Source organism: Euprymna scolopes, chromosome 14 (genome assembly GCF_053919585.1).
Source record: "Euprymna scolopes isolate OS-2025 chromosome 14, ASM5391958v1, whole genome shotgun sequence".
In the NCBI taxonomy this organism is placed as follows: Eukaryota; Metazoa; Mollusca; class Cephalopoda; order Sepiida; family Sepiolidae; genus Euprymna; species Euprymna scolopes.
In genome coordinates this window covers 100,546,594-100,571,002 of record NC_136495.1, presented here as the reverse complement: position 1 = coordinate 100,571,002, position 24,409 = coordinate 100,546,594, and the positions used below count along the sequence as shown (strand labels likewise).

The window sequence follows — 24,409 nt, the reverse complement described above, 5'->3', positions numbered from 1 at the left end:
AATAGTAAAGACAGCGCTTTACTTTTTAAGAAAAAAGAAAAGCTATGAGCGGAAGCCTGAGAAACAGACTAATATTCCAATTGGTAAAGTTTACGAAAAAATAATAACCCACCCACGTTACTTACCATGTTACCGATAATAAATATTTCATTAGTTATAATTAGGGCTATGACAACAGCTTATTGTTTTCATTCTTTTTACTCTTGAGTATATATCCGACACAGTTAAACACAATTAATCAACCGAGGATCACATCACTCTACATAAAAACATATAAGATATCAATGGATATATACCTTAGAATCAACAGAAAAAATATGCTGCTCTCATAGCCGTAGTAATAAGGATAATTTCAATAATTTTAATAATGTCACCAAGAACATATATTTTATTGATGATCACTTGCGCGCACTGATCGTATTATGTATCACATAATATAACTCCAATTTTTTTCTATCATTTTTGTCGGTAACTTCTGAGATGGGAATGTTTATCTGAACATATGTTGCCCATTGGCTTGCAGAGAATATTTATTTTAAAATTCATAATAATTAGACATAAAAAATAATAATAATAGCATAATATATAAACCCTCCTAAAGATTTTCAAAATATTAATAATAATAATAATAAGAAGAAGAAGAAGAAGAAGAAGAAGAAGAAGAAGGAGAAGTAGAAGAATCATGTGCCAATGTTACCGTCTTTTTTAAATACATATTTAAAAATCAGAATAAGGATTCTTGAGTCTAAAAAAATATCCCCTTTATATATGTATGCGTGTAATTGCAATATATGTTACTTCATATACAAATATATATGCGCGTGTATGCACATATATATATATTTATATATATGCATACACACACACACACACATATATATATATATATATATATTTATATATATAATATATATATATATATATAACTGTACCCAGCCACGCGTTGCTGTAGCTCAAATTGGCGCAATGGAAAACAAATTAAAAATGAGAAACTGCATGAGTCTTATAAGTATAATTTCTCATTACGTATGGGTACATAATTTTTTTTGTTCCATTTTCTAAGTTGATATAAAGATTTTCAAGTTTGTTGACTCTTGAACACGCAACATAACCTGTCCAGGTGAAAAAAAACAGTCAGTGTGTTGCTATAAACCACATAATTGAAAAGATTGTTCCCTGAGCTTTGTTGATGGTGATTGCAAACGACAATGAAATTGGAAAGTACAATTTCCTAAAGTGAAATGGTGTATGCGGTTGAATCATAGGAATGCGTGGAATGAAGATACATTCACATGTCAAAGGTTTTGTTAAGATTGTTGTTTCTATGATATTGTTGTTTATTATTGTTTTTTACTGCAAGCCATGTGCCATTGCAAAGCTTGGATTTGTTTATATTTCAAACATGTTAATTAATACGTCAATTTTCAGTTGCAGTACATGCGGTGGCATCTCTGGCAAATCTAGCAGTGTCGATGGATTTGCATGTGACTACCTTACTTGGAATTTTACGTTAAATAATAGCGTTAAGTTCATGGACGTCTTTGTATTGATCTGCAAGAATAGCTCGTTCACTGAGTCAACTGGAATTCGTATAATTAATTTTTACCAACTCTTCTTTTGATGCAATAAGATTACAGAAGTCAAGAGTCAAAGAATTTCGCCCTTAACTCGGATCAGCCGGCACTTTTCCTTACCCAATTTCCTACAAGTGATGCAAAAATTTGTCTGCGTTCTAAAACTGGACACGCATATTTTGAGTTAAGTTTAATGTCTTCACATGGCGCCAAAAACTAGAGTATTTGAGGCAAGCATTTATTTCATCTGTTGATTAAGAAATTACAGGTAACATTTGTCTGAAATCTTCTACATGCAATATTACTGCATTCCCTAATGGCCTGATATTGCCACGCAAATCTTGCAAGGATCCACTAAGAGCCTCAATTGATTTTTTTTTTTTTTTGCGTGCCATTGTGCATTCATTCCAAACAATAGTTTGTATTTCTGCAACATTTTTTCCCATTCTGGATGTTTTGTTGATGCTGAACATAGGATTTTTGAAAAATTGTATGTTTAATAGTAGTTTCGAAGTAGTCTTTCTACTTGGTAGCAAGATCGCAGGTATTCCACATGCAGCAAGGGCTAAGTCTGTGTCATTTTGTCACCGAATGGCTGCCAAAATTTAATCAGAAAGGTTTTACCAGTTACTCCTGGTGCTGTTCAAGGAAGCGGTAATTCCCAAATAACTTCTGTTCTCACAGTAACTTAATTAGGTGACTAAAGTAGGATTAATCCATGTTTTAACAATGCCTTAATCCACTGTAATTCATTTAGGAGACTATAATGGAAGGGGGAATAGAGATGGATAGATCGAGAGGAGAGATAGAGATAGAAAAGAGAAATTGAGAGGGAAATAGCGAAAGAAATGGAGATAGATAGAGAGAGAAGGACTGAGAGATAGAGACAGAGAGAGGGGAGAGTTAGAAACAGAAAGATAGACACAGGAAAAGAGAGAAGTGAAAAGAGATTGAGGGAGTTAGAGAGATAAAAGAGCTCAAATAGAGATGGAGATGGTGATATAGAGAGAAAGATAGATTGAGAGAGGGGGGAGAGATGGATTGAGAGAGATATTAAGAGAGAAAGTGACAGCGGGGGGGGGGGGCAGAGGATGAACTACATTTCATCGTTTTCCGTCGCTCAGTAGAGAAGAAATTCTTCGAAACTGGGGCAATTTTTATTTTTTTTACTATCCAGAGTACCTTTTTTTTTATTCGTGAGCTAGATTTTCCACACATTAGAAACCGACCGAGTTTTCTGTATTTTAATCTAACAAATTAATAAACAAACAGATATTGTAAAACTGAATTTGACGTGAAAATATAATTTTAAAATATAGCACGGTATCATAAGTGCATGAGCGCCACTTTATTTGAAATATTTTTTCCAAAGGAATGTTCGAATAAATTCACAACGATATTAATTTAAAGTGTTGCGTAATTATTTTTTAAAAAATACTTGGTACTTATGTATTTAATAAACCAGACGTAACTCAGCGTTCGGCTCGGCTTTCCCCGGCGCATGACGTCAACAGCCGGATACGCTCACCAAGAAACCCTCCTTATCAGTGGGGTTGTATCACGGCCATCGGATAACGATAGTCGTGGTCGTATCGACCGATCGAATTGTTTGTTTGTTTTTTCTTTTTTCTCTCTTCCAATTGCTATCGGAATTCTCGTCTGATATTCGGCGCGCGCACGCGCGTCGAGTTGAAACTCAGCACGCTGTGTTTTGATTGGTTGATCACTATGTAACGTCAAGCTACAGCTAAATTCGAGCTGTTGACGTCGTGTTTCGGAGAAATCCGAGTCGAACGCTGAGTTACGTCTGGTTCATTAAATGCATGAGTACCAAATAATTTTATTTTCAGTTATGCTTTATTTCTTGAATTTTACAATTTCTATTTGTTTTATACGCACGTGTAGTCAAAATCCTTATTTTTCGTCATTTTAGATTAGTTGGCGAAAGGAAACGCTGTCAAGAAAAAAAAGGTTTTTGAAAATTATAATTTTTTTTTTTTTTTTGCTTTAAATATATAAAACCCCGCTGGGATTAGAATAAAAACTTTGGCAAAAGATGACGAAACACGGGCCCGTAGATTTCTAGTTTATTTAAGCCGAACAAAGCAAGTTTCATTGTTATATATTTAAATAAACTATTCTAGTCACAATAGTTAACAACAGTATCGAATTATAGTCAACGTACAATACAGTCAAAAGTATTAGCGTCCATCTTTGTATTTGGGTTGTAAATATTTTATTGTAATAAGACATGCATCACGTATATAAACCATACACAGACCGAGTATATATATATATATATATATATATATATATATATATATATACGTACGAGGGGCGTGCAATAAGTAATGCCCCTGACCCAATTCCTATAGCAGTAGAGCAACGAAACTTGGCACAGTTATTAGTCTTTCTCTACATAGGAAGCACTCAGAGTTATGCATTTTTCCCATCGTTTGATGCAGATCTGGAGACCGTTTTTGTAGAACACTCCAGGTTGGTCCTCCAACCACGACGTGACTTCAGAAATCAAGGCCGCATCATCTGGGAAACGCTTTTCTTTCAAAAACAACTTCATGGCTGGAAAGAGGTGAAAGTCAGAGGGTGCAACGTCAGGAGAGTAGGTAGGATGGGGAGGATTTCATAACCACACGCACGTGCTTCTGATCTAGCGACATGCGGGTTGTGGACCGGAGCTTTGTCCTGCAGGAGGGGAAAACCTTTGCTGATCTTGCCCCGCCTCTTGATTTTGATAGCTTCCCTTAATTTCCTCAAAAGTGAAGCATAATAGTCTCCGATAATTGTGGTACCCTTTGCCAGGAAATATGTCAGCACTACTCCGTCCTGGTCCCAGAAGACTGTGAACATGACCTTGCCAGCGGAGGGCTGCACCCTTGCCTTCTTTTGAGGTGATGAGTCCAAGTGCTTCCACTGCATTAACTGGGTTTTGGTCTCTGGATCATAGTGATGGACCCAGGTTGTATCCTGTGTAATCAGTCTTTTGAAAAACTTTGACTCATCTTCTTGGCACATCTCCAAATTCATCCTCAAGCACTCGATGTGTTCTTGCTTATGGAATGGTGTGAGCAACCTGAGAATCCATCCGGCAGACACCTTATGCATATGCAAATGGTTATGAATGATAGTTTCCACAGACCCTGTATTAATATTGACCTCTTGAGCTATTTGGCGAATAGTAATGCGCCGATCTCCCAAAATCGCAGCCTCAACTTGACGGACAGATGCCTCATCAATGGCAAAAGGGGGCGACCAGGTCTGGGAGCTGTTTCTACAGACTTTCGGCCATGTTTGAATTCACAATGCCAGCGTGTGACAAGGTCATATGATGGGGCATTATCACCATAAGTTTCTTTCATTTCATCAGAAGTCTCCTGTGGTGTGCGTCCTTTCAAATACAAAAACCGGATCACTGCTCAAGATTCAACAGGCTCCATTTCACACCTGACTCAGTTCAAACACCTGTAAAACAGAAACAACAATTCGTTCAGAGCTGATTACAGCATTACCTGGAGAGATATAAATCATTGCACATGCAAAATTTCCGCTAGTACAGGCAACTGGAAGTGGGTCAGGGGCATTACTTATTGCACGCCCCTCGTATCACATCACATGTATAATGCATATTTAGTATTTAGACCACTCTTAGAGGAGTAACACTTATCTGATTATCTTCCACTTTTAGGGGTCCCTGGCTAGAAATGGTCAAAGAAGAACTATTAGACTGATGGTGTCGTCTGTCTACCACTTAGGTCTTTTTCATTACCTCGGGTTCCATTCTATCGATCAATGTATTCACCTACTGTCTGCATCATTGGGAGGATGATTGTGTTTTGTCGTCCATATAGTGATAGAAACTGTTATTTATTCCATTTTTTGTTGTCTAGTCAAGATGTTTTTGTATCACATAGAATTATGGACGGCAGTTTCCATTTTACCATACTATATATATATATATATATATATATATATATATATATATATATATATATATATATATATACGCACACACATACACATACACACACACATATATATATATATATATACATTGTTTAAAGGAAAGATCATGCCTTGACTAAGGACAGAGGCTGTTTCTATCTACTGATGAAATCTTTTTAGCTTGGAACATTAGATTTGTTTTTTTGTTTATCTTAATTGAATAAATTTTTACATATATATATATATATATATATATACATATACATACAAACATGTACATACAAATACATACACATACATATACATATATATATACATCATAAACATACACATATATACATATGCATACAAATACATATACATATACATAATAAATACATATATACATATACACAGATATATATGCATATATAGACAGACCGACATACATACATACATGCACACATATGTACATACATATATATACATATACACACGTATATATACATATACATATACATATATATATGCATACACACACTCATGTATATGCATATACATACACACACTCATATATATGCATATAAAAACATATATACATAAATATACATATAAGTATATATACATACACACACGGATATATATACATAAATAAATATATATATATATGTACACACACATTATATATATAAAGTAGTAACGTTCGTCTGTGCGTATGTGTGTGTATAACTCTCCAACAGCCGATACCACTGGACCGATCAGTACCAAATCAGGCATAACGATGCTCTCCTCATCTTGTGATGGTGCACACCATTTTTCGAGGTTATGGTCAAAGGTCAAGGCTATAGCCTACAGCACTGTATCGATCATGGCCAAACCTGACATAATGATGGTCTCCGATCTAGGGATGTTGCACACCATTGTTTAACGTCAAGATCCAAAGTTAAGGTCATATTTGGTGCGGCTCTTCATAAACTCCCCCATTTAGGGATGGTGCACACCAAGTTGGAGTTCGCCACCATCTCGGGTGTTGCTACCATGGCGCCGGCCAACTTCTTTGTTAATTTTAATCAGATCATTCTCCTCCACCCTCATCCCCTCAACCAATCTTGATGAAATATGGCATGATAGTGGTCACTAACATAGGCCAAAATTTAAATCTCAAAATCGGATCCCCAATCATGATTCTCAGGTTTTTAATATTCTTTAAACATCTTAAGCAATAGTTGCTCTTACAACATCCATTTACTGCAAGTGTGCCCGCAAAGTAGGTATTCGAGCGTACAGCAAGGTCCCACCTGAGGCGCGGCTATCTTTGCTAGTATACATATACAGGGTGACCAAAAAAAAACGCGCCCCAACTCTAATTAGGCCCCGTTTCTTAGTGCTTTGTCCGAATGAAATGAAACTTTGGTTATAACTAGTTTATTATATTTAAAACATCACATCAAAACACTAGGGTCTTTGGGCTTTTTTTCTCCGTTCTACAGCATATGTTCTAGATGGCCTCCATTTAGCTCCGTGCATTTCTTGAGGTGCAGCACGAAGTTGTCCATGACGTTCTTACAGACCGAATTGGTGATGCCTCTCATCTCCCCCTGATGGCTTCCTTGTGTTCCGTGATGGTTCTGGGTTTACCTGCGTAGACTCTGTCCTTAAGATAGACCTAAAGAAAAAAAATCTGGCGGGCTTAGGTCCGGGCTATGGGGTGCCCACTCAAAATCAGTCTTGAGACTTATCACTCGGCCTCCGAAGTTCTCTTTCAGCCAATCTCGGGACAAGTTTGAGGTGTGAGAACTTGCTCCGTCATGCTGGAACCAGTACTTGCTCATGAGCAACGGTAAGATGGTCTGGAACTCAATCTTGAAGATTTTGAGGACCTCCACATACCGCTCATTGGTAACTGTCACTGCTGCACAAGATTCTTCGATGAAGATTGGTCCGATGATGCCTCTGGCCGAGATTTCAGCCCACACCGTGCATTTAGGAGAGTGCATGGGTTTGGTGGCTACTTCCTTGGGTCTGGAGGACCCCCAGAAGACATTTGTCTTGGAGTTCGTCTTTCCATCAAGATGGAAGTGGGCTTCATCTGAGGTCCAAAGAAGGTTAAGGAAACTTGGTGTCTCCTCGATCTTCTCGGGCATCTTGACTGCCATAGCCCTCCTCTGCTTCTTGTCTGGGGCTGTAAGGGTTTGCAGCGTCTGTATTCTGTATGGGTACGCCGTGATATCGTTCACCAGCACTCTCCTGCAAGTCTCACGGGACATACCGAGGGACTGACTTCGCTTACGCACAGAGCGTTTCGGACTCTGCTGGAGAGACTCACCCACTCTTTCGACCAGCTCGGCTGTTCGCTTCTTGGGACGTCGCGAGTGGCTTGCACAGTTCTCTTTGGCAGCGTTGAGGTTCTCAACGTGGTCCACCCAGTTCTGAATTCTGCTTTTGGATGGAGCCTTTTCACATTCGAACTGACGCATGAAACTGTCCTGGATTTTCTTAAACGAGCCTGTCTTGTAATAAAATTTAACATAGTGTATTCTTTGTCCCAGCTCCCATTTGGGGTCTTGGTGTACTCACGGTCTTTGATTCTGCCATGTCCTGTAAAATAAGGGAAATCCGTGAATGAATACTGGAGATATCACATAAAGTGGACGCGAGGCCCGTTTTTTTTTGGGGGGGGGGGTCACCCTGTGTAGTGAATCACAAAAGTGAGTCCACAAGTATATATCTTCATGGGACAATACAGACAAAATGACACTCTAACCTAATTAAAAGTAGTCTGTGTGCATCTTATATAAGAGTGTTCATTTATTTTCCCCTCAAAATAACTCAGCAGGGGCTTATCTTCGTCTAGTGATGAACCCTTCAAAATATAACTAGACACTAATTGGCCATTGGTAATCCACGCTTTTATACGCAGAGCGCACAAATACCTTTAATATTCTAACCGTTTGTTGTTAGTCAGCGAGGTGAGTTTCTCTCGTAGGTGCTCTGGTGTTAGTGGTACACCGTCTCTGCCAGCTACAGTTCGGGCGTTACGTTTCAAAGTAGATATGGGAATTAACTAGATTATTTCCCACGATCAATCGGCTGGGCCGATTTTTTTTTTTTTTTTTTTTTTTTTTCATTTAAAACGAAGGTACTTAATGTGTTTGGATGTGTTCTTTCGTATGTTTCGTATCGGAATGTATCCGATAAGTATCGGAAATCGCTGATAAAAAAAAATCCGATTAAAGAAAGAAAGTTCGATTTTGATCAAAGTAACACTTTTATACAAATTAATATCATAGATGCATTTGAGAAGTTTAATCATTGCATAAGCAGAAAGCGCTAGCCTATAAAGACACTAACTACAACAAAACTAAAAATAGCTTCTTTTATAAGACAAGGGTCGTTCGAAATAGATGTTTCTGTTTAGAGCACAATTTAACCATGATACTTGACGTTGAAGTGAAGCCATTATTCACAGATATTTTTTTATAAAATCAACAGTAGATTCTCTACAGTGCAAACTAAGTCATTGCGAAGAGGCATGTGAAGAGGCATCCCGATACATTTCGAGAGGAGGGGTCCATCACTAGAGCAGGCAGTAAATCAATTTGATTAAAGAAATGGTCGATTTCACCAATTTCTATGAAAATAAAAGTATGGGAGGGTCGAACATTTTTTAATCCTCATTCAATCCCGTACAATGTCACATCCCCCTGCTAGTATATACATATGTATATACTTTTCATTTATATTCAACTAAACGTTTTATAATATTGCTACACAATCATAAAAGTGTTTCTGTCATGTATTGAGCATTATTATGTAAACCTCGTTAGAATTATTTTTTTTATCTTTGAATATTCTTAATATGCTACAATATATATATATATATGTATATATATATATATACATATATATATATATATATATATATATATATATATATATATATATATATTATACTAATGGGACGGTTCCAATATTTTCCCGATTCCGACAAAATTACCGATTTAGTATTAAATTCCCGATTCCGATATAATTACCGATTCTGATTCGTTGTAAATCTTTAAATATTTAACTATGGAGTTGTTATATTTCCTCGATTGTCGTAAACACACATGCTAAATGTGCAGATAGTTTCTCAAACGTAAAAATACATTTATGGAGGAGGAAAATAGACACAACTTTTTCCGATACCAATTCTGATACCGCCAAAAGTTCCGTTTTTTTTCTGATTCCCGATTCCGATTCCGATTAATCGTCCCAACACTAATATATACATATATATATATATATATATATATATATATATATATATATATAGTGACGAATATATATAGTGGCGAATGTTGGCTGAAGAGAGCTTGATAAGGATACCTTAAACGGTCTTATTATCGGGCTTGAAACCGACGGTACCAATGATTTGTCTCATCTAACAACTTCCTGTACACAAAATATAAATACGTTCTTACATTTCGGATTTTCCTTTTAATTGAGCACTCTGCTGGGTTTCTTTTTCCAAAAAAAACTAATCATATATATATATATATATATATATATATATATATATATATATATATATATATATATATATATATATATACACATATATATATATATAAGATCCTGAACAGAAGTATATACACATATATATAAATAGGATCCTGAACAGAAGTGTGCGTTCTATCCCAACCAATATCAATGGACCAGAGGTCATCTCGTCAGCGTCAGACAAGGCCAAACTATTTGCAAAGAACTTTGCAGCTAATTCTACCCTATGCGACGAAGGCCATCAACTCCCCATATTTCCTCCTATAACACAGAACAAGCTAGGTAACATACAAATATCCGTGCATGAGGTCGCCAAGCTAATAAAAAACCTAGATTCCAGTAAAGCAACTGGCCCTGATGGCATCCCAATTATAGTGTTAAAAAAGCTTCAACCAGAACTTGCTCCCATACTTACGAAACTATTTAAGCGCTGCCTTAAGGAGAAGTGCTTTCCGACCCCCTGGAAGACCTCATCAGTTTGCCCTGTATTTAAGAATTCAGGTGATAAGTAATCTCCCTCTCAGTACAGACCAATAAGTCTTCTCTGTGTTATGAGTAAGTTGCTGGAATCCATATTAAATAGAGAAATAGTCAACCACCTCAGCAGGAATAACCTTCTTAGTGACACACAATATGGTTTCCGCTCTGCAAGATCTACCGCAGATGTGCTGACGGTTATATCCCACAGGATTAGTGAATCTCTTGACAAAGGCTTCCTTTCTAGGGCAATTGCTCTTGACATATCAAAGGCCTTCGACAAAGTATGGCATAAGGGTCTACTTCACAAGATTTCCAGCTACGGTATAACTAGAAATGTTTTCTCAATCATTAAATCATTTCTCTCCGATAGGCTCATAAGAGTAGTGGTAGATGGTCAAAAATCGGAGGCCTGCAATATAAATGCTGGAGTCCCTCAGGGGTCAATCCTGGGCCCAACTCTCTTCCTGATCTACATCAATGACCTCCCTAAACACATACTTAAATCATTCGTTGACATCTATGCTGATGACACGACCATCTATGGCAACACATCAAAGGCTGTAAATGACGAAGTTCTATCTGATTCTCTCTCCTCTGATCTCGAGCGCGTGGTTCAGTGGGGGAAGATGTGGCTAGTTACCTTTAATGCATCCAAAACCAAACTCCTATCCTTACATCATCAACGCTCTGATCCCCAGCTGGCATCAATTGTGATGGATGGCTCTCGTCTGGGTGAGGCTCCGTGTTTTGACAAGCTTCTGGGTTTGACCTTTACTCCTGATCTGAAATGGAACACGTACATCAAGTCTGTTGCCAAGGTCGCTGGAAAGATGGTGGGATCCTTCTACCGCTCCAGAAGATATCTCACTACTGATGCAATTCTCTATCTATATAAAAGCCAAGTACGGCCAAGGATGGAATACTGCTGCCATATCTGGGCAGGAGCTGCCAAAAACAGCCTATCATGCCTTGACAGAGTACAAAAAAGACTTCGTGGTTTAGCGGGGGATGCCCTTTTCTCTACCCTGCAACCCCTCTCCCACAGAAGAGACGTTGCAAGCCTATCCTTGTTTTATCGTTATTTTCATGGCAGGTGCTCGTCTGAACTCCAATCCCTGGTCCCCCCTCGCCAATCTTTCACGAAAAACACCCGTCTAGCTGAACCCACTGTGAAAAATTTCCCCCACTCTATATCTGTGCCTAAATCAAAACGCGGATTTCATGAACAAAGCTTCTTTCTTAGAACTGCACGCCTGTGGAACTCTGTTCCGTCTGCCTGCTTCCCTCCGGACTACAACTTGGATGTCTTCAAGTCTAATGTTAACAAATTCCTAATGAACCGCCCCCTTTAGTAAACACTTCATCAAATCTCCTCACTAACGTAATGTACTTGCAATAACCCTTATCCCTGAGTGGCTTCCGGGCCTTGATAAGTGGTGATCTCTGTGTAAAAAAAAAAAAAAAAAAAAATATTAGAAAGTGTTTCTCCATGAAAGCGTTGTATTAATTGAACGTTTCGTAAGTTTTAGAAACCAAAAAAACAACAAAGATATATTTTAATTAAATATTTACATATCTGAAATGAATTTGCTTTCGACGGTGTAATGTCTTCTTCAAGAATAATACCATTTTATATATTTTTCTTCTTCCACTTTCATGAGATAGTGTCACTAGAAGAAACCGTAGAATCTTTACACCATAATTTTGTTGCTACGATGCGAGTTAACTGAATTCGAAATTGTTTCTCCGTGTAAACATTGTGTAATATGAAATGTGTGTATATATATATATATACACACACACACGAATATATATATACATATATATATATATATATATATATATATATATATATATATATATAGATAGATAGATAGATAGATAGATAATACACGTCTCTATTTTCGTGCGATTGTGGACGTGCCAAAGTCTAGGCAATCTTCAGCATAATACGATAGAGAGCGTGTGTTACTATGGTTACCATTGTCTAAAACCATCGCTACGACTCAACTAACGCGCTACACAAGTCGGCCTTGTCGCACCTGCACGAAGATGGTGAGGGGTGGATAGATATAAACAGACCACCGTTTCTCATCTCTTCCCCCTTTATATCTATAACTCTTTATCTTCCCCCTACCTATATCATTCTCTCTCTCTCTCTCTCTCTCTCTCTCTCTCTCTCTCTCTCTCTCTCTCTGTATGTGGTTTTACTATATCTCTCCTTGAATTCATTCATCCGTGTCTGCCTAACCCGTCTTTCATTCTCCATTTTGTTCTTTCTCTATTTCCCATTCTGTTCAGTCTTTATTACGTTTCATTGCAATTTCGTGAAGGGGTTGCGTGTGATATGATAAATTTCGTACATTTATGCCTACGTGTACGCGTGTGCCTCTTTATTTTCTTCTCTTTTTCTTATTGCTAGGGATGTGGCATTCCACCGGATGCCAGACAATCATTCACGATTTCAATTAACTCAACCACGAAATCTATTCATCTTTAAGATTCTGACCTACGATTTGAACGCAATTGTTCTTATTTTCTTGCACTAGGTTCACATGGTATATTCGCCGGATGTATACATGACGAAGATTTTCTATTTCTTTAACGGATATGATTTCCTCAAGTCCAGAAAAATTCTCTCATTTAATTCCAAAATCAGGAACCAACTTTATCTTTTTTTCTTTCTATGCGATGACAGAGCACAAATGCACACATTAAAAAAAAAGTTATGTTTTCTTTAATGAATTTCTATATTAAATGTTGAAACTGGTCTTCATATTTTTGATTTCTGACACCCTTCATTTTATTATTCTTGTTGGAGGTTGGGAGATGTCTATGCTCACGCCACGGCTGTGATACCAGGCGTCGGTGGACAGCGACCAATCCCTACAAACTGTGTGTGTGTGTATGTGTGTGTGTGTGTGTGTGTGTGCACGCGCGTGTGTTTGTATAGGTGACTACATTAACACGTTTTTTTTATTTTTTTGTTTTTGTGTATGATTTGTGTGTACATATGTGGGTGTGTGCATGCGTATGCTCGTTTGTTCTTTAAGTGTGTATTTTTTTTTCGGTATTATTGTAGTGTATGAATGTGTGAGTGTCTCTGTACGTGTTTGAGTGTGTGGCTAGGCATGTGCGTGCGTGCGTGCGTGTATGCGTGTGTAAACGCGCGTGCTCTAAAAGAAAGAGACGTAAGATGTAATTGCTGCATCAAATAATACACAGATGTGACGGGGCTTCAAAATAGATGGATTATCTTAATTCCTCACATAAAAAGACAGCTATAAATGCACAAGTACGCGTTGGAAAAGAGAGGAGGAGGGGGAGCAATAAAAAACCGGGAAAATAAAAGGACAATACGTATAGATGAATAGATAAAGAGATCGACAAGGAGATAACGAAAACGAGGGAGAGGGAGAAAGAACAGGGGAAAATGCGAAGAGTAAGAGCAGGTGGATGTGGCTTCGTCTTGTCGATGAAATCCTGGTTTTTACTTTAGTTGAAAGTAAGATCCTTCAACAGAAAAAATCGAAACCTTTCAAGTTATCAATATCGTAAATATAAACAAATCAAATACATTTTTAAAAGGCAACAAATTAGTTTTCAAATACGCTGTGAGACAGCATAGACTCATAACCGGCGATTTAGAATGCAAGCATAAATAATATAACAAAACCTCGATTAGGCATGCTTGTTACGTCTGATATCAATAAAATTTATTTTCCTACTAGCTATCCTTGTTTTTACTCCAAGTTAGAGGTTACCAGCAAAAATATTTTTTTTTTTAATTTGAAAAGTTTACCATTGCCCAATCACCAAAAATGATGATGTAAAATAGTCGAGAAGGCTCGAGGAGGATGGAAGGATTGAGGAGAGAGCGCTAACCAGACATCTGCTTGACAAATGCCAAGAGAACTGGTACCGTGGGGAAGCTTATTGCTACTCAAACTCAAGTGGAGATCAATGGCCGCTGCTAGCGAGAAATCAATGGTAAACGACTGTTACGATAATGCAAGTTCATCTGCAACTGTTTTCGAAAGAGGTGGAAAGTACTGGAAATCTGGGGAAACTTGTTGTCACTCAGCTTCTAGGGAACACCACAGATGGTTTTCAAGGAGAAATCCTATATGATCTGTGTGAAAGCTTCTTGTGAGCCAATAATAATAATAATAATAATATTAATAATAATAATAATAATAATAACATTAATAATAATAATAATAATAATAATAATAATAATAATAATAATAATAATAATAATAATGTGATTGAAGCAAGGAGACCTAATTTAGTCTTGTAAGAAGAAAAGGAACACAAGGCAATACTCATTGATATAGTAGTGCTAACTGATGTAAATGTAGAAAAAAAAGGAGACCAAAAAAGTACCAATACTTAAAAATGGAGGTAAAAAGATTGTGGAATTTGAAAAGGTAGAAGTTGTACCTAATGTGATGAGAGTCCTGGGGAGTATAACAAAATGATTTGACAAGTGGATTGAGAAAATTGGGTCCCATTGCAATGTTGGAGTACTGCAAAAAACTGCCTTGTTGAGAACCGCCAGAATCTTGCGTAATCTTGCTAAAAGACTGAGAAAAGAAGATGCTGATAGCCTATGTTCATTTGTTATGATCCGCCTATCATTATAAAATCGGCAATACCAACAGTTAGACACAAAATGTTAATAATAATAATAATAATAATAATAATAATAATAATAATAATAATAATAATTAGTGTGCACGTTTATTTCGAAGAAAAAGATAAATCTGTTTATAAAAAGCCGCGCGTTGTATTTCAGCGGTTGTAATTTGAAATGTTGGAACTGTGCGTAAACAACGCGAGAATAACGTCAAGTGTATGAGTTTCATAAAGAAACGTTGATTTAATTTGAATAAAATAAAATACGATAAAAAAAAGAAAGAAAACAACATACTGAGGATGGGGTTTAGCTCCGAACTATATTTATGTTCAAACAAGTAAAATATTTGTTTATTTTCTTAATATTACGTTGTGATTTGGCTTTCAAGCGCACTTGATGCGTATTTTATTTTATTCAAACATCTGTTATCCGTTATATAATTTTTTTTTTTTTTTACAGGCAGTTTATTTTATTATCTATATCTTGGATAGGAACGACAGAATTTTTAATTTAAAAAAAAGTGTCCTCTGTCCTTATTAACCAATTTACTTCTGAAAAGTTACGATTCTTGGTTTCTTTTCCGGTTGAGGAGCCTCCTCGTCTGCATTGTTTTTCTTTTTTTGTTTTGTTTTTTAGGGATGGGTGCTTCGATGGTTCTTTTCACGTGACTGAGACATATCGTTCTCTATATAAATCTTGTTAGATTATGGATGGAGGCTTAGCGTTTTGGATGAAAAGATTCTTTCCACTATTTTCCGATCAATTTACTCGAAAGCATCACAATTCTTACCTCCCCCAGTTCCTCAGAAAACGTCGGGACATGCGCCGTACTAGTAAATAATAACATACCTTTATAAAATATACTTGAAAGAGGACAAGTTTATGGTTACTCCAGGGTTAAGCAATCATCAACCATACTGCTGGTAGTGTGGAAGTACAGTGACAAGAACTAGTTCAAAACGCAATCTCTATCTCTACTATTATATAAAAGGAACTTTCTGTATGTAAGACCGTTCCCTATGGATTCAAAAACGGCTGCGCCGATTTTTATGGAATTTCCCACGAATGTATATTATTTATCTGGCAGTGTTCTTAGATAGGTTTTCTATCGGAATGTTTCGATAAGTATCGATTACCGATAATCTAAATGATCCGATGAAAGAAAGAAACAGGCAATTCGAACTAAAGTTAATACCTTCTACGGCCTAACCCCACGAATGCATTTAAGAGGTTTTATTACCACACAAGCCGAAAGGCCCGACATATAATAAAATCAACAGTAGGTTATTTGATATGACAGGGGCGCGTTCGTGATGAATGTTTCTGTTTAAAAAAACAACCGAATAATGATACTTGATTTTTTTTTTCCTTTTAAATTTAAAATTCATGGTATTATCACCGCACACGCAATAAAGCCATGCATATAAAACAGTACGTTCTTATATAAAACAAGGTCGCGTTAGTAATGAATGTTTCTCTTTAAACCACAATTGAAGCCTGGAACTTGATCATTGCGTGGAGGCATGTAAAGCTTCCTCTCAGTGCACAGCGATGGGTCCTCAACTAAAGCAGGCAATCAATCGATTTGATTAAGAAATTAGCGATTTCACCGATTTCGATGACAATAAAAATATGAGTGTGTAACATTCGTTGATTATCATTAAATCACGGGCAACGTCGGGTCTCCTTGCTAGTTTAATATAAACTTGTTGTTTTCGTTCTTCCAATTATAAATATATCACGCGGAATCGATTGAATAAATACTGTCATTAAAATTGCATTATCCTTTTATGTTTTTTAATGATAAAAATGATACGATTTCCACAGCGTTTCAGTCGATGTAACCACCAACCTTATTTCAAATCCATCTTTTTGAACTTGGGTCACTTCTAGTCAAACTAGAATTGAAACTAGAATTCTCCGTGTAGACCGGTAAAAGGTGATGGTTAACAATCAGTTTTGTATAACAGTTTTCTGGGGTTGAAGGTTCAATCCTTACTACAGGATAGTATAACTAAGAATGACGTAATATTTTATTATCACTTTTACGGTGTTATGACTGATGAACTAAGAACAATCTACTCTAGAGTTTTAAATAACGAGTTCAGTTCGGAATCCAGTATAGGCTTCTGAGTTAGACTCAAAGTTCCACAAGTTCGAAAAAAAGTGCATCTTAAGAAGTCGGAGATTACATCAGTGGAAACGTTGTGAAAACACCAACAAAGAAAAGAACTGCTGCTTACATTAGGTTATACCTGCTGTGGTATTTGCCCTGGGTGGGCTTCTGATTTCCACCGAAATGAAAAAGGTTTTAGGGAATGTCAAGTTCACATACTGTCCCTAGCCGTATGTATAGATTAAGGAATAATATTGTATGAGTCAGTCTGGTTGAGAAGCACAACTTGAAGATTGCCAACATCCCTAAATGCAAGTGGGGCTATTGAACACAGAGAATCCGTACTTGGTACACCCAGGGGATCAGACCTTGCAGTTAAACACTTAACCATCGTCAACTCCTATGTATATATGATAGTAATTCGAATAATCCAAATGATGTAACACATTAGATTGTTTACAAAACAAAATCTCTTGCTAACAACACCCAAATAATAGGTTAGGGTCAGGAAACATAAGTCTCTGTTGCCAGCAAACTACAAAGTATGACCTTGTTTTTAATTTTATTCCGGCGTTGGTACCAATCGTCGTGTCTATCCTTGGTGGAATTAAAACAAATCGCATTAGCTTTAATGCAACAGCTTCGATGGAATAGATCGATTACATTCTAATAGAATTACGCCTTCAAGCTGGCTGTCTATTCTACGCGACTGCCATTTTTCCGTTCCGTGTATCTGTCAATCAGTTTCGATTTCCTAATAAAATATTTACGATTTCTCTCGCTCTCTTTCTCTTACACCTTCACCGGATCTAATCGTAACAGGGGCGGGCGATTGCAATCAGAAAACGTTGGTATTTCGCGGTCAGGGTCGTTCTTCTAACGATGTCGGCTTATGATTTTCCGTGTCTATTTATTGAGTCATTGCTCTCTGTAGTAAATTTCTCTCTCTCTCTCTCTCTCTCTCTCTCTCTCTCTCTCTCTCTCTCTCTCTCTCTCTCTTTCTTTCTCTCTCTCACACACACACACACACACACACTCTATATATATATATATAAATATATATGTGTGTGTATGTATATATGTATAAATATATATATATATATATATATATATATATATATATATATATATATATATATATATATAGCCGCTTCTTGGCCTTTTGGTCAAGATCAAAGTGTAGTATCTGTTCTCTTTCGGTGGAGGATAAATCCTTCACGACTGAGACAATTTTTATTTTTGTACCTTTTCTCCACGTTAAAAAACGACCCTGGTGTCTAACTCTGTCCCGTGGGGAGGCATAGTAAATAGGTATAAATATATATATATATATAAATATATATATATATATATATATATATATATATATATATAGCACCTAGCTATGCCAATATCTATATACATATATTTGATAAAAAACACATATATACCCACCATCTCAAACCACAATATTACTACAGAATGTGTAGGAATTACATCTTTCTCATTTTCCTACATAGCAAACAGCCAATTCTTTATTTTTAGTAAAAACGAAGAAAAATGAATCTAATTTGATTATAAATGTAACTATAAAACTTTATCCTTTGTCTTTATTATACTCCTGTGTAATGTATTATCGCCATCATATATATTCATTCACGACGTTAGCAATCTCAATACTTGTCTCTTTACTTCTGGTAATAGTGTTTTTGTCCTTTTTCAACATATCCTATCGTTCTATTTATCTATATTGTCCTTTCTTTCTTCATTTCGTTTGTTTTTTCTCGCTTGAATGTCTCTCTCTTTTTCCAACTTTATCTTTTTGCATCGCTCTATCTCTCTACCTATCTCTCTATATATCTATTTATCTCTTTATTTTCTCTTTTTATTGATTTATATTTGCCTTCTTACTATTTCTTTCTGTCTCTCACTCCTTCTCCCTGTCTCTCCCCCTCTATCTCTTGTTCTGTTTCTCTCCCTATCACTCTCCGTATATATTTAACTATTTGCATTGTCGCTTCCTTTTTGCTTATGCCCAGTTCGCTTCTGGTTTCTGCCTCTTTCTATTATTCTATATCTGTACCCGTCTCTCTCACACACTCTCCTCGTTTTCTGTCTGTATCTATTTATTTATTTATTTATCTGTATAGTCACTATTTTGCTCTTTTAACTCTCTCTCTTTCTCTCTCTCTCTCTCTCGCTCTCTCTCTCTCTCTCTCTCTCTATATATATATATATATATATATATATATATATATATATATATAAGAGAGATAAAGAGTAAAGTTACAGATTAACTTTATTACATTATCAAGTAAATAAGGATTACAGAAAAGGAAATAGAAGAGAATTTTTTAGAACAGGTCATTTCGAGGTTAAATGCTTCTCGTCAAAAAGGGGGGAAAACGCCATTATTCAAATGTAAAGGTAAAAAAGATCCTGACTTTAAAAACATTCATTTATTACTATATATATATATGTGTGTGTGTGTGTGTGTGTGTGTGTGTGTGTGTGTGTGTGTGTGTGTGTGTGCGTGTGTGTGTGTGCGTGCGTGTGTGTATGAATTTAAAATGCAAACACATAAACAAAATACTCGACGATTTGTCTGTTCAGTGGGTTTGATTCAAACAACTGTTTACAAATGTGAAGTGTAGCTTCCAGTTAAAGTCGGGTATTCAGAATATATATCACATTTAAAAACAGTCGTTTGAATAAAATTCACTGAACAGACATATCGTCGAGTATTTTCTTGCTTCCTTTCCATTTGAGATTCAGAATATCGGATTTCTTAATCATTTATTATCATATATCTTTCAATTCTAACATGACATTTTTATCGTTCTCTCTCTCTCTTTATTTTTATTTTTTGTTTTGTTTTTTAGTTTCTCTTTTTTTCTGATTATTCGTTCTTGCTCTTTTTTCTCCTTCGCTGAAGAATTATTTTATTATACATATTTCCTCGTTAATTAGCGGAGTCGGCGACGAGTTCATTAGATCCGTAACCCGCAAGACGTCTGCATGTGTTTTTCGTGGTGAGGATTGCACAGAGGTTAATAGCATGGCCCGCCATAATCTGCGTCTTTTCTTGAGAAAAAAAAAAAACAGGCAAACAAACAAAAAACATGGCGACTCGTCCAAGAGCATTCAGACAAAAACGCCGTGACAGATACAAGAAAAGTAAATAGAGTCAATCATTAACCAATTACTCGGTATCAACCGCGTCTACCACACGCTTATTGGGATTAGATGTGGTAAGTACAGAGACGTGACACCAAGTAACAACCCTGAGGACAGTCCTAACGAGTGATTTCTTGATAATTTCGTAGGCGTAGACATTTTTTTCTTCATTTGCTAATAAAAAAGATACGCCCACAATGCGTGTAGAAATCATGGTCTTGTAAAGCCCTGTGGAAATTCCACGGTTCTTTTCTTCATTGTTTTTTCTACTTTATGTTATTACAAACAAAACGCGTTACCACTGAGACGTAACGGTCTACAGTGAATTTAGTGGTCAGATTTATAGGAACATCCTTAGTGGGGTTTCAGCAGCGAGGTTCTTACTCACATTACTTTTCGAATCTCCGCATATTGGTACAGTCAGGAAAATGGGGAGCCTGAAAGGAATTCCAAAGATAAACGACTCGAGGAAAGAAACTATTCCAGTAGAAAGCCTTCCGGCAAGTGTGAGAAGTTTTCTAGCTCGATAGATAAATTCAAGCTTCTCTGCAGCAGACTTGGCAGAATCTTCTGTGCACTAATGCATATTACATGTGGAACTTAGGCTGAGGAGGATAAATGTTGTACTCTCGGTAAAAGCGCTTTCAACCATGACAATCTGTGATCGGTAAGATTTCTTTTAATCGTTAAAGAAAAAAGGAACTTTGTTTTTTAGCATTATCAACATCGACTTTGAAAACATTTTGCTCCAAGTCTACTACCAGATTGAAGGTCATTTTATAAGGATTCACTTATTACCTTGATTATGTATGCATTCAAAAATAGTCCATATTTTGTGGCATAACCAGTAAAAAGATTTCCGTTGTGTAAAGACCTCCACCTAGATGGGGCGTGATTTTGCTGATATTTACATTAATGAGGTAGAAATGCATCGAGTCCATTATATCACGTTCAGTTAAAGTACTTGTAAAACAAACACACGGATGGAACATTCTAGCAATGTGATCAATCTGCAGAAAAATAGATTCGTATGGACCAGTATAGTCCGATTTTTTGATTAGCTAAATTTGATTCTGAAGTGAAAAATATATTAGGTTGTTGCATAAGTTGTTGCATAAGTTCCCGCCGTTTTTGTCGTTTGTTTTTAATTAAAGAATTTAACAGCAAAAGTAAATTCGTGTGGGAGCCAAGCCCAAGTATTTATGTAAATCCCATCGACTGAAGGTGGCGCAAAATTGTCGCAAAGTCGCATAATCAAACTCCTTCTTTTCATCCAATTCTCTACATGTCCGAAAACCATCTTCCTTCAAAAGAACCCTGAGTTGGTCTTCCTTTATCTTGATAAGTCTTCTGGAACGAGGAGCGTCATTAAGTTCAAAATTACCGTGTTTGAATCTGGTAAACCAATCTCAAACAGTTCTCTCAGCTACAGCGTTTTCTCCATAGACAGCACCAATATTCTTGGTCACTTCACTCGCTTTTTGACCTTGATTAAAGGCGAAAAGGAAGAGGTGTCGAAAAATGTGATTTTTTTTATCTACTTGACGATCCATTTGACGGTTCTGAAAAACGAGAAAAAATAATATGCGCAAAAATCGATGACGATTATCTTGTAGAACAGAATACGTGCTTTGTAATGATATATAACTCTTTACCAAATATCAAAACATGTTTCAGAACATTTTTTTAATGAAACGGAGGAACTTATGCTACAACTGATAGATAAAAATTTCGCTACGAGTTTATGAAAAGCTTGGATACGATACATAAAAGGAAAACATTAAAATGTTTGTACAATTTTTTAAATGTAATTATTTCTAAATTTAAAAGTAGATCAGGACTCTCAGTTCAATCTCCATAAAAAATGGAAATTCTCTTTAGGCAATGTTAGAACGGGTATCCAATTTGGGAAAATATGATATTGATATGACAGGTCCACGTTCGAAATGAATGTTTCCGTTTAGAGCACACATGAAGCTTGATTTTTCATTTTAAACTTTCATTCAATCAATAAAATAATTGTAAAATCAACAGTAGGTTGTCTACAGTGCAATGTAGACTATAATATTTTGTGAACGGCGGGGAGGCATGTGAATCTTTCTCTCGCTATGGGTTCCTAAGTAGAGCAGGCAATACATCGATTTGATTGCAAAAATGATCGATTTTACTGACTTTGATTATAATAAAAATATGGGTGGGTGAAACTTTCTGTTGATCATTATTCAATCCAGGAAAATCTCGGGTCTCCCTGATAGCTAAAAATAATTGAATAAAACATGTTTTGAAGTTTTACATTTTTAGCACTTAAAATAAATGTATATACTATACCCTTTGCTTTCATTTATGTAAATGATATATGAAGCATGTATTTATGAAGCACTTAGATCGTTAGATAAAGGCGAGTTTCTCATGCAATTATATTAAATGACGTTATTTAGCAAATGTTTCTCTAGCTCGTCCATCATATTTACAAAAGATGATCTCGATATTATCATATACATTATCATATGATGTTCTTATATGTAGTATAGCTGAACGCCATTAATGTCACTATCGTTCTTTCTCTAACTTTTCATTCTTGGCCTTCGGGTCATGATCAAAGTGTACTATCTTTTCCGGCAGATACTGCAAGCAAATACCATATGTGGGGGTAACTCCACATATCAGACCTTGGTCAATGTAGGGGCAACCCTTCATACCAATTGTCACTATCCAGCTCCCCTACTCCCCGGGGAGTTGGTCCCCATTTCCCCTTCACTCCTCACTTTAAAAAATCGGCCTTGTGCCTAATTTGCTCGGTGGGGGAGCAAATAAATACCACCTTGGTCAATGTAGGGGAAACCCTTCATACCAATTGTAACTATCCAGCTCCCATTTCCCACCCATCGGGAGCTGGTCCCCTTTTCCCTCCCCCCTCCCTCTCTCTCCACATTAAAAAACAGCCTTGTGCCTAATTTGCTCAGTGGGGAAGCAAATAAATACATACTGCAAGCAAAGACCATATGTGGGGGCAACCCCACATATAAGACCTTGGTCAATGAAGGGGCAACCCTTCATAGCAATTGTCACTATCCAGCTTCCCTACTCCCCGGGGAGTTGGTCCCCATTTCCCCTTCACTCTTCACATTAAAAATCGGTCTTGTGCCTTATTTGCTCAGTGGGGGAGCAAATAAATACATCAAAGTGTAGTATCAGTTCTTCAGATGCTGCACTTCAATTTCTTGTTCTCTGTCAGTGGAGGAAAGATCCTTCACGACCGATACACTTTTTATTATTGTTCCTTTTCTCCACATCAAAAAACGACCCTGGTGTCTAACTCTGTCCCGTGGGGAGGCATTGTAAATAGGAACTTTTAAAATGATGAAAAGTACGCTATTAAAGTTACTGGGGTTTTTCTAAACTTTACACTATTCATTTATTATTTATTAACTAGCAGAATAATTTTTACTAGTAGGACCCGTGTAAATGCGAAATTTATTAATGCGAAATATTACAAATGTTTTGATAAAGCTGATATTTTTTCTGGATATCGCAAAAAAAAAATCAGATTTTGAACAAAAGAAACAATGATACATATAAGTTTTTTAACATTTCTATGAAAATAGTGTCCATTGTATTAAATTAGTGCAAAAATAATTTTGTTTTTTTTAACGTATATAGATCTGATAAAAACTACATTATTTTTGCACCAACCAAATATTTTAAATACATAACTGACTCAAATGAGATAAATTAATAAGTACTAACAATTACTAAGAACGTGATATTGTGCAACATAATTCAATATAAATAATAAAATCATATTATCAGAGACAATATTTACTTTACTCATTCAGTCTAGCATTTCTGGACAAACAAAGTTTGGCGCTTCTACACTATTGGATGCAATTTCGGAAATCGTAATACTGAATTTCACATGAAAACAATGGTATCTACATATTCCTCGTACTTTTAATATGGTTA

The 24,409-nt window shown here is 36.3% G+C and overlaps 1 protein-coding gene and 1 pseudogene across 10 annotated transcripts in view; both read left to right on the top strand.

Annotated features, from left to right (window-relative positions):
• LOC145293203 (uncharacterized) overlaps nt 1–24,409 on the top strand; it is an 897,849-nt gene that overhangs the window by 159,429 nt on the left and 714,011 nt on the right. The gene's annotated exons all lie outside the window — the stretch shown is intronic.
• Nucleotides 18,437–18,540, top strand: LOC145293468 (U2 spliceosomal RNA; annotated as a pseudogene).